The sequence below is a fragment of the Equus asinus genome, chromosome 10 (assembly GCF_041296235.1).
Source record: "Equus asinus isolate D_3611 breed Donkey chromosome 10, EquAss-T2T_v2, whole genome shotgun sequence".
Taxonomy (NCBI): Eukaryota; Metazoa; Chordata; class Mammalia; order Perissodactyla; family Equidae; genus Equus; species Equus asinus.
This window is the reverse complement of record NC_091799.1, coordinates 69,317,533-69,333,515: the sequence shown is the minus strand read 5'-3', so window position 1 is coordinate 69,333,515 and position 15,983 is coordinate 69,317,533. Positions and strand designations below refer to the sequence as shown.

Sequence of the window (15,983 nt, the reverse complement as noted above, 5' to 3'; positions counted from 1 at the left end):
AGCATGACCACAGGCACTTTCAACTAGAATATACAGCTGTGTGCTGGGGGGCTGTGGGGAGAAAAATTTAGAAAAAAAGGAAGATTGGCAACAGTTGTTGGCTCAGGTACCGATCTTAAAAAAAAAAAAAAAAAATAAGGAGGCAGAGGAGCTGAACAGACGTTTTTCCAAAGAAGACATACAGATGGCCAACAGGCATGTGAAAAGATGTTCAACGTCACTAATTATTAGGGAAATGCAAATCAAAACTACAATGAGATATCACCTCATGCTCATTAGAATGGCTATTATCAAAGAAAGCAAAAACAAGTGTTGGAGAGGATTGGAGAAAATGGAACCCTTGTACACTGCTGGTGGAAATGTAAAGTGGCATGGCCACTATGGAAAACAGCATTGAGCTTTCTCAAAAAAAATTTTATATATATATATATATATATATATATATATATATATAAAAATAGAATTACCATATGATCTAGCTATTCCACTTCTGGGTACCATCCAAAGAATACAATGACACTAATTCAAAAAGATATTTGCGCCCCTATGTTCACTACAGCATTATTTATAATAGCTAAGATATGGAACTGACCTAAGTGCCTGTGGATGGATAAATGGATAAAGATGTGGTATACAGATACAATGGAACACTACCCAGCCATAAAAAAGGCTGAAATCTTGCCATTTGTGACAACATGGACGGACCTTGAGGGCATTATGCTAAGGGAAATAAGTGAGACGGAGAAAGTCAAATTCCATATGATTTCATTCACATGTGGAAGATAAAACAACAACGACGACAACAAACACACACATAGAGAAGAGATTGGTGGTTACCAGAGGGAGGGCAGGGGAGGGACGGCAGGGGGAGGAGAAATGGGTAAACGGGGTCACTTGCACGTTGATGAATGGCAACCAGATTTGGCTGGTGTGCCCGTTGTGATGCATACAGAAGTCAAATTAAGATGTACACATAAAAATTCTCAATTAAAAAAAAAGTAGATGCGGGGCTGGCCCCGTGGCCGAGTGGTTAAGTTCGCGCGCTCCGCTGCAGGCGGCCCAGTGTTTCGTTGGTTCGAATCCTGGGCGCGGACATGGCACTGCTCATCAAACCACGCTGAGGCAGCGTCCCACATGCCACAACTAGAAGGACCCACATCGAAGAATATAGAACTATGTGCCGGGGGGTCTTTGGGGAGAAAAAGGAAAAAATAAAATCTTTAAAAAAAAAAAAAGTAGATGCAATTAAAAGCTTTGATGTAAGCATAAACTATACTTACTGCATATATGCTAGTCCATGTACCCAGTCTTTGGTACTACTATGATTTACATAAATAATTACCATTAACTACAACACAACATACCTGGAACTTCCTGTCACCAAACAACATTAATTCACTGAGAAAACAATTCATACTCTTTGCTAGAGAACCTTCTATAAGAACGATCCTGGGAGCTGGAGGCCAGCCCAGTATTCATAATTGGAACCATGTAAGAGTGTGTTGAGTGTGTCAGTTTTTGAATACTAAGTTTCATTTTGAAATCGATCTGAATCTGCTCGTAAAATCTCAAAACCAAAACATCCGTTTATCGTCTCTATGCAAGAATTGATCAGAAATTAATATTAAATTTATTTTCTATTTTCCTCAAAAGTAAGGAGAAATAATTCACAGAAGTGTTCAATTCAAGGGATGTGAAAAGTTTTCATCATTTAACTTTGGCTCATTTAAATCAGATCTAAAGTCAAAATAATATATGGATACTTTAGAGTGAATTTTAAATTATGAAGATAATCGTCCTGTGGCTATCACAAGAGAGGACACAGTAGAAGGTAGTGGCTAAAAGAGACGGTTATCTAAATAAGGTTTTTAAGAAGTAAGGCCTGTGGAGCTACAACTCAGCTTCTTCACAAATTGTGTGACTTTAGAGAAATTACTTAACTCTCTATGCTTTAAATGATGTAGTGTAAACAAAGCATTTAGCCCAGGACCTGGCGCTTAGAGAGTGCTCCATGCATGTGGGCTGCTATCAATCTACAGCCACTATTACCCTGGTATTAAGAGTAGATCTAAAAAAGTAGGAAGAAACAAACAACATTTTCCTAAGGATACAGAGAAAAAAGGTAATAAAGGATGGGAGAAATTTGCAAAAGAAATTTACTACCTATTTAGCACATTTCTCCCGTCCCTCAAATGAAAAATGAACATGTTATCTTCAGAGCAGCACATCACAGTGCAAGCTTGTCAGATTTCCACATTACGGTTTTGGTTTTCCAAGACTTTTGCAGACTTTGGCATGGTAAAATACATCTTGAAACCCTTATTCTAGAACTAAAGGATCGCAGTTAACCTCTTTGCTTTGGGTGAAAAATAGCATTTTCCCAGAGGAACTACCACCGAAACTCATAGGGTCTTTTGACGTGAGAGGCAAGATTTAGCTTTATGCCTTCCCTCAATTTTGTAGACTTCAGGGAAAAAAATCATAAAAAGTAAAAACTCAAGAATATAAAACTGACTCTAAAATGCAACTTGAATTTTTCAGATCTTTGATAATTGATTGCCAGGTAAATTCTGGAAACAGATGGTTATTTCTTCTTAGCAAGAAACTTGACTTCTTTTTTAACACTCTAAGTACTAGGCTCCTCTAGACTTGACCTTATAATTCCTCTTCTTGTCTGAAGATTGCAGATGGGGAGGGGCTGCCTTCCACCACAGCTGAGGCAAACTCTGCAGAGGACTGAGGCATTCTTTCCCAGGAGCTGGGCTCTGCCCACAGAACCTCAGCAAACATCACCTCCTCCTCCCTCTCCACTTGGACAAGAGTTGAAACTTACTTGTCATCTCACTTGTAGAATACTTACTTCAAAAGGAAGGCCTTCGCCAAAATCAATTAGCGCAATATTCCATTATAAAGTTATTTTATTTCTCTGCTTTTTCTTTAAAATTTTTTTTTTTTGTATTTTCCCCTTTGAGAAAGACACCTGTAGGTATTTCTAGACTGGTTTTAAACATTGGTGGGATCTTTGAACTAGTTGGGATTTGTACAGTTCTCTAATCTTACTCCCTCCTAATGGAGAAATCCTTTCTACAACATCCTTGACAATTAGAAACGGAATTTTCACCCAACACTCTGTCAATGTAGACCTCCTGTGAGGGGTACCTTGTTACAGTAAAAAAGCACTGGAGGACAGTTGGGAAAGCTGGAGCCCCACTCCACTCCCCATGGTAAGCCGCTTACCCTAGTCTGGGCTCTGGTTTTCTTATCTTGAAAACACGGGAGTTATTACTTACTGATCACTAAGACCCCTTTGAGGTCTAACAGTTCGAAAAACATTTCATAAAAAAATCCTTGACAGAAACCTGCCATGCCTTTAACTTCGCCTACGCGACGTATTCTCTAGAAAGACACAAGTAAGCACATGTGCACACAGCAGTTCCTTAAAATTGAAAGCTGGGCAAGATGCCTACTAGAAGCATTCGTTTCTCCAGGCTGAGAAGATGCCTTAGACTATATTTCTTGTTTACATGTTATTAGCATATCCTTCAGTTAGCAAATGATATAATGGTTAAAAGGACAAAACTTATCTATGGTATTTTAGTGGAAGACGGTTCAGTGGAGAGTCAAAATTTTGCAACTCATAGTATAAGTGTTTTAAAGGCTTTATTTTTGTAAGAGGTTAAATAAAGAATATTATTTTAGCAATCTGCAACTGATAGACAACAGTTGACATTTAACTAATTATTGTTTCTATGAGCCAAGGTTTTATTATCTTTGTAGGATTTCAAAATGCTGAGATGAAGGACATTGTGTTGAAATAATGGTGAAAGCCTTAGAGACAACAGAGGGGAGCTGGGCTGCCAGGCCTTGAATTAAATGGGCCATGCATTGTGCAGTTTGGGATTCTATTCCTGGTTTTTAAAGTCTCTTGAATCCTTCCTCACTGTTACTCTGTCTGCTATTACTTCATACTGCTGCCAATGGCTCTGACTATAGCAACTCATCTCTCTTCTTCCAATTTCCTGCTTCTGATCTATTGTGGGTTTAGCAACCAGATGACCACACATTTTAGAAATTTCTCTGAAATTAGAGTAAATGGACAAGATACCATTTTTCATGTATGCAATCGGTTAAAAATAGAAAAGAATTATTATAATTGTGAGTGTGGGGAATACAGACAAACTCATATTCTGCTAAGGATAGTATATAAACTAGCATGAACCTTCTGGACAGCTATTTGGCAATCTATTTTAAAAGCCCTAAAACAATGCATCCCCTTAATCTGACAAATATCACCAGTAGGAATCCGTCCTCAGAAAATATATGGACAATTACAGAAGGATGTACAAATAAAGCTTTTTTAATAATAATTACAAATTGGAAATATTCTATACATCCACAAATAGAGCATTGGTTCAATAAGCTATGCTGTTGCCATATACTAATGCCATGTAACAATGACATTACAGATCTATAATTACCAACAAAGAAGTATGCACAGGCTATATTGGAAGAATATGTCAGTTCTTATATTACAATACCATTTTTAAAAAGATTATCACAGAAAGTTAAGTGGAAGAGTCTGCAATGTTACAGAGAAAATATTAATCTGTGTTCAGCATATTATAATTTGTTTATTTCATTTTAAAATTTTTATTTATTCGTATTTTCTAACTTTTCCAAAATATTAACAGTTCAAAACTTTTAAGTTGGTTTGAACTGCTGCTTAAGCACGATGAATTCATCACCCAAGTTTTATCCTTTCCCTCTCCGAATGTTACACCAAAATGACAACAAAGACATGTAAACATATTAAATGATAAAATCAAACCAAATGGGAAGAGCCAAGAGCAGATGAGAGATTTCAAGACAGAAGATGAAGAGAAAAGCGGTTGGTTTCATGATATTAGGATTTAGTAACTGGATATGGAGGAGACAAAGGTATCAGGAATCAAAGGCACAATCTGAGTTGTCGGGATGGTGGTGCTGTTCACTGAATCTGGGAAAAAAGGAGTAGGTAGGACAATAGGTAAAAATGGATTCAGTCTTGTAAACCTAACTTTGAGAGACTTGTGGGATGTCCCCATAGGGCACTGGATACACACATCTGCTGTTCGTTACACAGATTTGAGGATCATCTGCACGAGTGGTAGCTGACGCCAGGGTAGGCCATGTGGTCACGGAGGGAGACTTGTCCAGTGATAAGAAGCCAGGGGAAGGAATCCTGGGAAATGTCAACATGTAACACGCAGGGGAGGAAGAGCAATCCTTGGAGGAGACCGAAAGCAAGTAAGCAGAGAGGCAGTGGGATATGGTGCCACAGAAGCCAGGAAGCGGGGAGTAGAGAGGTGGGGATTGAACAATGACAAAAAAGGTACAAACGGTTCAAAAAAAAGGGGTAAGGACTGGCAAGTGCCACTGAATTTGGTAACAAAGAAGTGACCTGTAAAAAGCAGTTACTATGCAGTGGTCAGGATACGGGTGGAGCGAGAAGCCACATTCTATGGGTGGAGGAGTCGAGACAAGGTGAGGGATTAGAGACAGCCAGTGTAGACAGTGTTTTCAAGAAGGTTGGCTGTGACAAGAGAAATGAGAGATGTGAGCGGCTAGTTGGGCACATCAGACTGAGCTTCGGGTTTCTGTTTATCTTGATATAGGAGAGAGTTAAGCACGCTGAAGTGAAATGATATGTAGCATGACGTGCACTGTTATTCTATAAAAAAATCTAGTTGTCTGAATAAATTAATACAGTTTTCAATTACTTAATATCTTACTCAACAAAATAGCAGCAAAACCTGGCATATCTGATGTGCTCTTAATTTTTTTCTATTTTATAATGATCTAAAATCTCACATATTGAAACAGAAATTTAAAATATCAAGCTAATTTTAAACATTTGGGAGAGGATAGAGTGCAAAAAACAAGCCAAAGAACCCCAAAATACAAAAACATCTTCACTGAGACCAATTTCATTAAGACACCTTAAAACTAACAATAAAATTTCATAGCCAAATCAAATACATACTTATTATCTTGACAAATTAGATATAATTTTAGTTAAGAAAGTAGCCAGAAATCAGTATTTAATGTATGCTGCTGTGTCTGCTCAAGTCATAGCATCCTACTGATCTGAAGGAGTCTGCAGTGTTTAAGGGAGCTAATCTCTTGATATAGAACATTTAAACACACTTCATTTTTTATCTGAGCACATTTTATACCTCAAAATACTCACATCTGTCCTAGTATCTTTAGTAACTATATGTTTACATAACAGGCATGCTTTGTCCACCACAGCATATTTTTAAAAAGTGAAATACTTACAAAAGCACTATTAGGTATTCAACAGTTTGAATTCCCCAGCGAGGGAGATGAGGCCAAATAGGATCATACTTTTTTTTTTGGTAACTATTCATGGCAGGACTTCAACTACTTTCCCCTTAATGTGGTGTTCTGCGCAGTTAGTTTTTCTTTCTGTGTCTATCTTAGAAAGACGGATTTTCAAAAATTAAAAACATGTGACAACAGTGATTTCAGCACATTTTGCCAGGAGCAAATGCAGCGTGAACAAAGAGAAAGATGAATTAATCTAGGTACATGCTCTGGTGAATCAGGTAGAATTATCAAGGAGATAAGAGCAGGCCTGTTCCTATTTCCAGGCATCTCTTTTACATTTAACATTAAAAAAAAATCGAGTTTTTCTTTGAATGTAATAATCTTAACAAAACTCGCTATGCAACTCATTATGCAGTGGGATAATGATCTCTGAATTTTATAAGTTGCTAATTTTCCCCAAGTGTCTAGAATAGTCAGGAATAGGAAAATACAAGACCTTTTCTTTGTTTTGGTAATAACAATGTGAAAAGTGAAAACACTTTACTGTTAAAAACGATTCATATTTATACAAGAAATTGTGGTGGTACCATGGGCTCAGACATTTAAAATACTATAAATTAAGATAACTTTGCCTTTATTACACGAGTATATCTAAATGAAAATCTTGTTTGATGTCCCCAAATCATGTCCACCTCTTGGCGTACTTAAAGGTGGCTGCATGCTGGCCATGAGGGAGAACCTTGGAAGGGGTAAGTCCAAACTGTGGTACACGTCCAAGTATGCATCTACTTTAATATTTCACAGGCTACAGAGGAATTTGGAGGGGAGATGCCCCCAAAATGACATCAAATGTGGTTGTCAAAAAATTTGAAATAAATTTCCATTTTTAAGTTAAAAAAGAAAAAGATAAAAGATAGTCAATGAAAACAAAATAAAAGAACTATTAAACATAATGCAATGAGTTTTGATTATAAAAAGCATTGGGTTGTTTTAATAATTATATTTTGAATTGTATACTGGAATCGTGATCATTGCACCAATTTCAGGTGGGTCCACAGGTGGGTGTAAAAATCCTTACAACTGGGCTTCTAGGATACATATGAAATTGAAATCACATTCTCTTTGAATAATAGCTTGAGCAAAATTCCAGGTTTTCTGTAGCTTACTTCTGTTCCTCGTTCCAAGCTTTATAACAGCGTGTGTGTAAACACACCACATTTACTTGCTGAAATTTGGTCTTCAACTCTGGAATCCATTCTTATTGACACAGTTGCTCTGTTTCACCTTCTTGCCCTGAACTACTCCTCAAATGTTATTAACGGTTATAAAGACGACGCAAAGCAACAGATGATTTTGTGTAGATAGGCTGAAGGACAAGTTGACTTTTGTTAATTGGGCCCTGAAAGTTTTACATCCCACCTTGGGCAGTTTACCGTACCGCTTGCCAAACTTTAAAGTTATTATAACTAGTTTCACACAGATGCCAGACAAAACAGACAAGGGATTAATTGGAATGATCACAAATGCATTCCTTCTGAATAAACTGAAACACACTGGCCAGTGCCAAAAGACATTTAAAATAGCAAACCCAAAACTAATCAATCAAAACAGTTTAGTTCTTTTTGATGTTATAGTTGGGAGACATTTTACTCTATAAATAATAGAAAAATTACCTAGGGAGAACAAAAAGGGAGAGAGAGAGAGAAGTTTAATAGTAGTAAGAAACATTTTGCATTGTCAAAGAGAAATACCTAGGGAGACAATATCTTCTGTGGCTGGAGCTTTTTTTTTTTTAAATTATTATTATTTTTGTAAGTGATAAGAGTTAAAAGTCTTAAAGAAAAAACTGAAGACTCATACTATTGGCTTGGTTTTTAAATTATAACATTGAACAAATCAAAGTCAAAGTGTAAAAGCCCAGAACAATACTGGGAGATGAGGGCTTTGGTCAGATGTTAGACAGACTATCCAAACAGCTGGAAAAGATGTTGATTCTCCTTGGGAAATTTGTAATGTATTTGACTCATGTTTTCATGGAGCTGTGCACTGTCCTAGGAGGTTTGAAAGAGAGAAAACTTGCCAAGAACTTTATCTGGAAAATGATAGTATTTTACCAGTTTTCCAATTAGACAACAAAAGAATTGAAAGAACAATAACAAAAATATTCATAATCAACGAATGCTATCTCCATAGCAATACTGTTTAAGTTATATGTCCAGAAGTTACCAAGTAAACTAGCTAATTCATTTATACACAATTATTTCTTTAAAAACGCATGCACACATCAACACATGAAGTGATTAAAAAAAAAAGGAGAGCCTTTCATTACTTGAGTTGGATATGTTAGATCTCACGTTCAGTACGCACTTTCTCAACAACACGTTCAATAACAAGTCTCCTTATGCATGCCTTGGCATACCTACAGCTAGTATCTGATGCAGAGAGGCCAGAAAGGGAAGATTTGGTAAATGAATTCTTGTTGATGTGATGCAATTTTTAGTTCTAAACAACCCTTGCATGGGTTCTGCTCAATTTCTTAAAGGTTTTTAATTGTTTGCTTATCAACAATTACAGTATTCATTTCCCCAAATCAGCCTCCAGTATGGATTGGGAATTATCTATTATACATACTGAAATATTTATGGATGAAATAGCATAACACTTGGGACTGGCTTCAAAATAATCCAGCGCGGGATAGGAAAGTACGTGGGAGAATAGATGAAATGAGACTGACTATTGAACCTGGGTGATGCGTACATGGGGTTCATTTGACTGTTCTCTCTACTTTTGCAAAAGTTTGACTTTTCTACAATAATTCTTTTAAAGTTAAGAGAAAAAAGCAGAAATACAAAACAAAAATTACCTCTTGGCTTGTAAATATAAATAGATGAAGCTTCTCCCATACTTTCTAATTTTCCAGTGATTAACCACTCAACCACATTGACAATCTGTTTTTCCCTAAAGGAACATAGTTTCCTTACTTTGGATATTTTCCATACCACAATTATTGTGATAGTTTAAATTTGTTTCCGAGAAGCACAGTATAGAATAGCAGAAAGTAGATTGAACTTTGAGTCAGAAAACTCAGGTTCTACAGTGCCAGCTGTGCTATTTTCTAACCACATTACCTTGAACAAGTCATTTAATCTTTCCGAGACTTGGTCCTGATATCTCCTATGTTTGCTTCACAGAGCATCATACAAATATTAGGTTGAACCAGATGACATTTCTGGTTTTTTTTTTTTCTGAATATGTGAAACAGTTGAATTGTGGCAATTTCATATGGGTCCAACCTAATATAAAACATTGTAATTATGATTTATCTGTTCTAGAGAATTTAGAGCCAAAGACCATTGTCACATAACTTCTTTATAGATTTAGTGATATCATGGGCATTTTCTGTGGAACATAAAATAGGAAGCTATTTCAACAGGTACATTACAAGTGAGAATTGGTCTCCTCCACCAATATCAGTATTATAGTGGGATTTCAATGTCAAGGGAGTATGTAGGAATGAAAGCCCTGTGAAGGTGTATGTCTCCTTCTGAACTGTTTATCTACTGCAAACGATTTCAATGACTATTCCATGCTCCCAGTTTTTCTTGTTATTTTTACTTTGCGATGGCCTGAAAATACGTGAAGTAACATTTTTAGAAATATTAATTGCTTTTTACTTTATCACATTCAGCTTGTTTGTGCAACTGTGATGTTACTTGGAGAAACAGCTGTAGAAAAAGCATGACTGCACCAAATAAATATTATTTACTAGTGATGAAAATGACAGTGATGGCTGAGGGATTACAATTTACAAGCACAGCCGAGTGCAAAAAAATCTAAGTATAAAGGTCCAAGAGATAAACAAAATATGAAAATTTATAGTGGATATAAACTTGCTTTTAAAAATGTTAGTATCAAAAAATACACACGGACTTAACTGATGTTAAATAATGTTTTAGTTACTATGAGGGGATTTCTTTTAAGGCATTATAAACTGAAATGATACAGTCTTTTATAATATGAATAAATAACACTAAGATATTTCTAGTGATTTCTCCCCTTTGTATTTGTGGCTAAATGATAAAGTGTTAAAGTTTTTATGTTGATTTTGAAATTTCATTTAATTGAGTTTCAGGTTTTGTGCCTAAGCCACGGTTACTTTCCCAACATCACAATCAAATCGCTCACTTTGAAACAAGCTATATAATTCTAAGGTTAAATAGTAAACACTTCCACTCCTCCAAAAAGCATCCCTTTAGGGGATTATTAATGGAAAAGAAGCAGTGTGTAAAAGATAGCACTGGCAATAAAAGTTCAGAATGCAACTCACTGTCCAAATTTTAATAGCAAAAACCATATTCTGATAATTCCAAAGCTACTGAGACAAGACACACAGTTCTTAAAAACAATCACAGCCTTGACACTAATAAAGCTACACAAAAGACTCGATTTTTAAGTATAAATCTTGTCTCTGTTAATTTCCTATACTCTTCAAATTTAAATTAAAACCATACATTCCTCTTTATGCTATCAGCTGGAGCTGAACTTCAAAGCTCCATTTTTAACACAAAAATGTAACTATATGGGGGGGAACGTTGTATTTGAAGAATGAATTGTATCTTCACATCCTAGAAAGTCCATTATTTTCCAAAATTAATGAAACAAAATTCGTTTAGAAGCCAGACTCATCAGGTGATACAGAACTACTTGGTTTACATATCGAGGTTAACAATTCACAATCCAATATAACAAACTATTTTTGTTGTTTTCCGCATAGACATAACACTAATAGAGACCTTAAGCTCTTAAATAGCTGGTCACTTATTCCATCGATACGATGAGATCGTTATAAGGCATTTTTTTCAGATCAATTGGTTAAAAGTTAATTAATATCTTAACATAAAACTGAGTTACAATTTTTTATACATTGTAACTCAGCTATGTCCAAATACACAAAATATACATCCAAATAAATGAAATGTATTTGGAGTAACAGAGCATTTGAGTCATTCTTTTGTTTATATTCCCTCCCTCTCACTGCATCAAGGCTGCAGCCACAGCAGAATCAGGAATACTGTGGGCAGCCATCAGCTCATTGATCATTCCTCTTCCTACATGCTGCTTCTTGCAGTTCCACATTCTCCTGGTTTTCCTTCTGCCACATTGGCTGCTCCTTCTCTCACCTCTCATGTTGTGGTGCCCCAGGGCTCAGTCTTTGGGCTTCTCCTCTCCATCTTCACCTGCTCCCTTGGCTCCAACTGCCTACCCGGCATCTCCACTTCGATGTCTAACAGGTATAGCCTACTTAACATGGCCCTACACTTGCATTTCCTAAAGCACTCCTCATAACAGAAAACGACAACTTCATTTTCTAGTTGCTCAGGCCCCCCCAACTTTAAAGCCATCTTGATTCTTCTTTCTCTCAAACCACACATCTAAGCCCCAAGGAAATTCTGTTGGCTCTTCCATCTTTGAAGTACCTTGATTGCTACCACTCTGGTCTACACCAGCATGGTTAGTCTAGTCTAGATTATTGCAATAGCCTCCTGACCAGTCTTGCTGCTTCTGGCCTTGTCCCCCTCTAGCCAACAGCAGCCAAGGAAAGCCAGATATTGTTTCAGTACATGTGTCAGCTTACATCATTCCTCCACTCCCAAACCTCCACAGGTATGAGAGTAAAGTGAAGCCCTCACACGTGCTATAGGGCCCTGCTCCCCCCGTTTTACTTCCCAGATGTGATCTCTTCTCATCCTCTCCTGTCCACTCCTTCCAGTCCCATTGGCCTTCTTGCTGTTCTTCAAACACTCCAGGCATGCTTGCACATCATGGTTTGGCAACTGATCCCCACTTTTCTTAAGGCTTTGCACAAACGTCCCCTTCTGAGTGAGGCTTGCCTTGACGACCACTCTATTTTAAATAGTAGCCACCCCCAACCACTGAGACCCTGCCCTCCCTAACACCCTTCCTTGCTTGAACTATCTCCTTCTGACTTATTAACTTATCACCATCTGATAATGTGTTATTTACATCTGACGTGTGATATCTCATCTGATACACGTCCAGCATTTGCTTATAAACTCTCTCTCCCGACTAGAACACAAGCTTCCTGAGGGCAGGGCATTTTGCTGGTGTTGTGCACTGGTCATAGATTCTAAAAGTGTTTCTTACATAGTGGCCACCCAATAAATATTGGTTGAATAAACGAATGAAGGAGCAAATGACACTTTTTTTGGCAGAGAGAAAACGGTACACAAGCAGTCAGGGTCTTGTATACAAATAACACTGAAGAGACCCTGCTCCTTTGACTCCCCTCACCTGCCCCCAGCCTGAGCAACATGCCTGTGTCTCACAAGAGACCTCCCCAGAGAACACAGGACTGGAGTTCAGAGATCCTGGAGGAATCTGAAGTCATAATTAGTACGCCTTAGCTCTGTTGTTAGGAGAACTGGCCTTTGTGGTCTGTCTGGGAAATTGATTCAACATAAATAACATTGTGTGCAAGCGAGATTCGATTTTCCCATAGAAACAAATCACTTATTAACTTTTCAACTCATTTGTAAGTCGGGTGCAGCCTACTCTTTAGCAAAAGGCTGTCATGTACCCGTCTTTTGGCAAGTTGCCTTAGATGCCATCATGCTGTCCAGGCTGGTCTAGCCAAGAGAAAACTGAGCAAAGTCAGCGGCTTGGCAGCTAAGTGACTGTAAGTGCATGGGATTGTCAATTAAGTCTCCTTTCCTTGTGACTTAATCCAAGAGAAAAATGACATTCTATAAAGTTACTAGGTAATTTTCTTCTTAATAATCTGCCCTTAGGTATAATATATAAAACATATCCTGCCCCTTGGAGGAATTTCTCTCATCTATCACTAGATATAAATTATTTTTACAGCAAACAAAGGCTTCTCTGTGCCCAATGTTTCCTGCTTGGAAACAAGTTATCTGTGAGCAGAGGTCAAAAGCAGAGCTGCTGGGGGGGGCCGGGCCCAGCCTGTGGCCTAGTGGTTAAGTTCAGCATGCTCCACTTCGGTGGTCTGGATTTGGTTCCTGGATGCGGACCTACACCATTTGTCAGCGGTCACGCTGTGACGGTGGCCCACATACAAAATAGAGGAAGATTGGCACAGATGTTAGCTCAGGGCAAATCTTCCTCAGCAAAAAAAGAAGAAAAAAGCAGAGTTATTAGAGAAAATAGCAGCATTCTGAAAGCCACTATATCAGGTGCCAGATGTAACTTTTAGTCTTTTCTCTTGCCTAGACTTGTTCTAGCAGAATAAATTACACTGTAATACCATCTGGGTATGTGTTTATTCATTTATAAATTCAATCACCTGACAAATATTTAAGTGAATAAACATTACAAGCATTGTTCTGGAAACGAACAAAATAATGAACAAAATGACATGTTCTTATTGACCTTAAATGTCCAGTTTATTGATGGATTTAATGACATAGACTCTGCCTTTGTACACAGAATTCGAGGCAACTATAATTCTAGAATTAATTAAAGTCTGGTTGGATCCTGAGAGAGTCCTTCATGGGGCATGCATCCTAGATCTGGGAGAAGAAAGCCCTCCTGGCTTCTTTACTGAAATCAAGCCTTCCTCCATTTTACTTTATTTTATTTCGTCTATAAGACGGCAATGGGCTGTAAGGAGGTGAATGGCAACTGTGAGGAAAGTCATTTGGTTATGTGAACCTCAGACAGGTCAGAAGCGAGAGCTGTGGAGGAGGCATCAGGGAAGCCCTGGGTGTTGACTGGGTTGTGTGAGCCTGATTCCTGAGAGGCAACATCCTCTACTCCAACCTTAAAACGGCATCTCTTTTTTTCTCATTCCCACAATCTCAGTCTTCCCACCTACCCACTCCTTTTGAGTATTTCCTTCTTTGATTTCCCTCCCATAAGAGAAGAACAAGAAACGAGGAGGCAGAAATGCTGTCTAAGCAGCCTCCAGTTAGCACAGTCACTCAGAACACCTCCAGCCTCCACCAGCTGGGGCTTGATCTGGTGTCTGCCCGTTGCTGAAAGGATCACAGTGTCATTAGCTCTCAAAGAGAGCCTGCCTACAGAGTGATCGCACAGGTTTCCGCTTATTACACTACATCTCTGCGAAGTTCTCAAGGATCTTGTCCTTCGAGGGCACCCTAAATCCTCAGTCAGTGTTTGACATGGACACGATGCAGGGCTGTATGAATAGGCATGCGAAGGCCTGTGAAATGCTCAGTGTCTAATTCTGTTTCCTCTCATGGCAGTGTTTAGTAACTTCATAATTAATACTGAACACAAAGATGCTAAGGGCTTCTAGGCTGATGGGGCATGGCAATGTGAAGGGTCTTATTAAGAGAGTCTGAAAATTGAAGGAATTAAAGGAAAAGTGTCCACATGACTCCTCTGGGGAAGGAGCAAAGCCAGGTGAGACACAACCATCCACAGGGCTTGCAGGTGGGTGGGTGAGCAGAACATGCTGACTTGACCCATCTAAGGCTGCTGATAGGTTTAGGAACACCAGTACAGCTGTTTGGCCAGAATCCCTGGCTCTGCATAGGTCATCTGGCTGTGCAGCTATAGCAATAAAAATGGCAAAAAGGAAATTACGGGGCCATACCTTGCTATCAAGAAAAGCTACCGACTCATCATAGACTCATGACTCCCTTTAGCATTGAAGATTGCAATGTCCTGGATTTAGTTTGTGTACCATCAATGTTCTGTCTATTAGAAGGAGAGAAATAGATTTCCTGATTTCTTTGCTCATTCATCCATTAATAAATATTATTTGAACACCTTCCATGTCCCAGGTACTGAGCTATACACAAGCAGTAGAAACACAAATAAGACATAATCCGTGCACTGAGAGTCTAGTGGGGTGGGATGGCAGAGGAGGTAGATAAGCCCATGAGCACCAAAGTAGCTGAGTAAGTGCCACGTCAAAGACACTCCTTAGTTGAATCTAATGTATAAAGGGTAGGCATGCAGGTGGAGAATAACACTGCAAATACTCTAAGAGCAGAGTGATGACATGATCCGTCTAGGAAACATTACATATCATAGGGCTGTGACATGATGGCAGCCAGAGGGGCCAGAAATAAGTAAGGAGGTGGCTGAGGGTCTTATGTGCCATGCCAAAGCATTTGAACTTTGATACTAAAGGATATGAGGAGCCACTTAGTTTTAAGCAGAGGATTAATATGATCAAATATCCAAACAGAGAAAAATGACTTGGACAAATGTGGAGGGGGTAAGGCTAGCAAGCAGCTCTAATGACTAGCTTAGGTGACTGTCCCAAGTGATGAGTTAGTAGACTGAAGTGTCATGCACTCAAATGGAACAAACAGGACAAGAAACAGATCCAAGAGTAGATGAGCTCAATTTTTGGCATGATAAGCTTGAGGTGGTGAGAGCAGCTTAGACATGTCAGTATCTAGGAGGAAAACTGTAACGTAGGTATAGAGCTGGAGGGAGGCAGATGTGGGAGGTATCAGCATGCGGGTATTGTTCAGCTATAAAGATTGATAGTCCCTTCCAGGATGATGGATTTCAACAGTGACTAACTTTGTGGACTTTTTTTCTGCTGTAGTATTTACACCCATGGGTGATTTGATTAGTTTCTGGACTACAGTATTTCATTTGTTCTCAATTTTATAACAAACTAATTACCAAGA

General features: G+C 38.3%; 1 protein-coding gene across 5 annotated transcripts in view; it reads right to left on the bottom strand.

The window, feature by feature from the left end:
- Positions 1–15,983, bottom strand: part of ARL15 (ARF like GTPase 15) — a 401,393-nt gene that overhangs the window by 67,235 nt on the left and 318,175 nt on the right. The gene's annotated exons all lie outside the window — the stretch shown is intronic.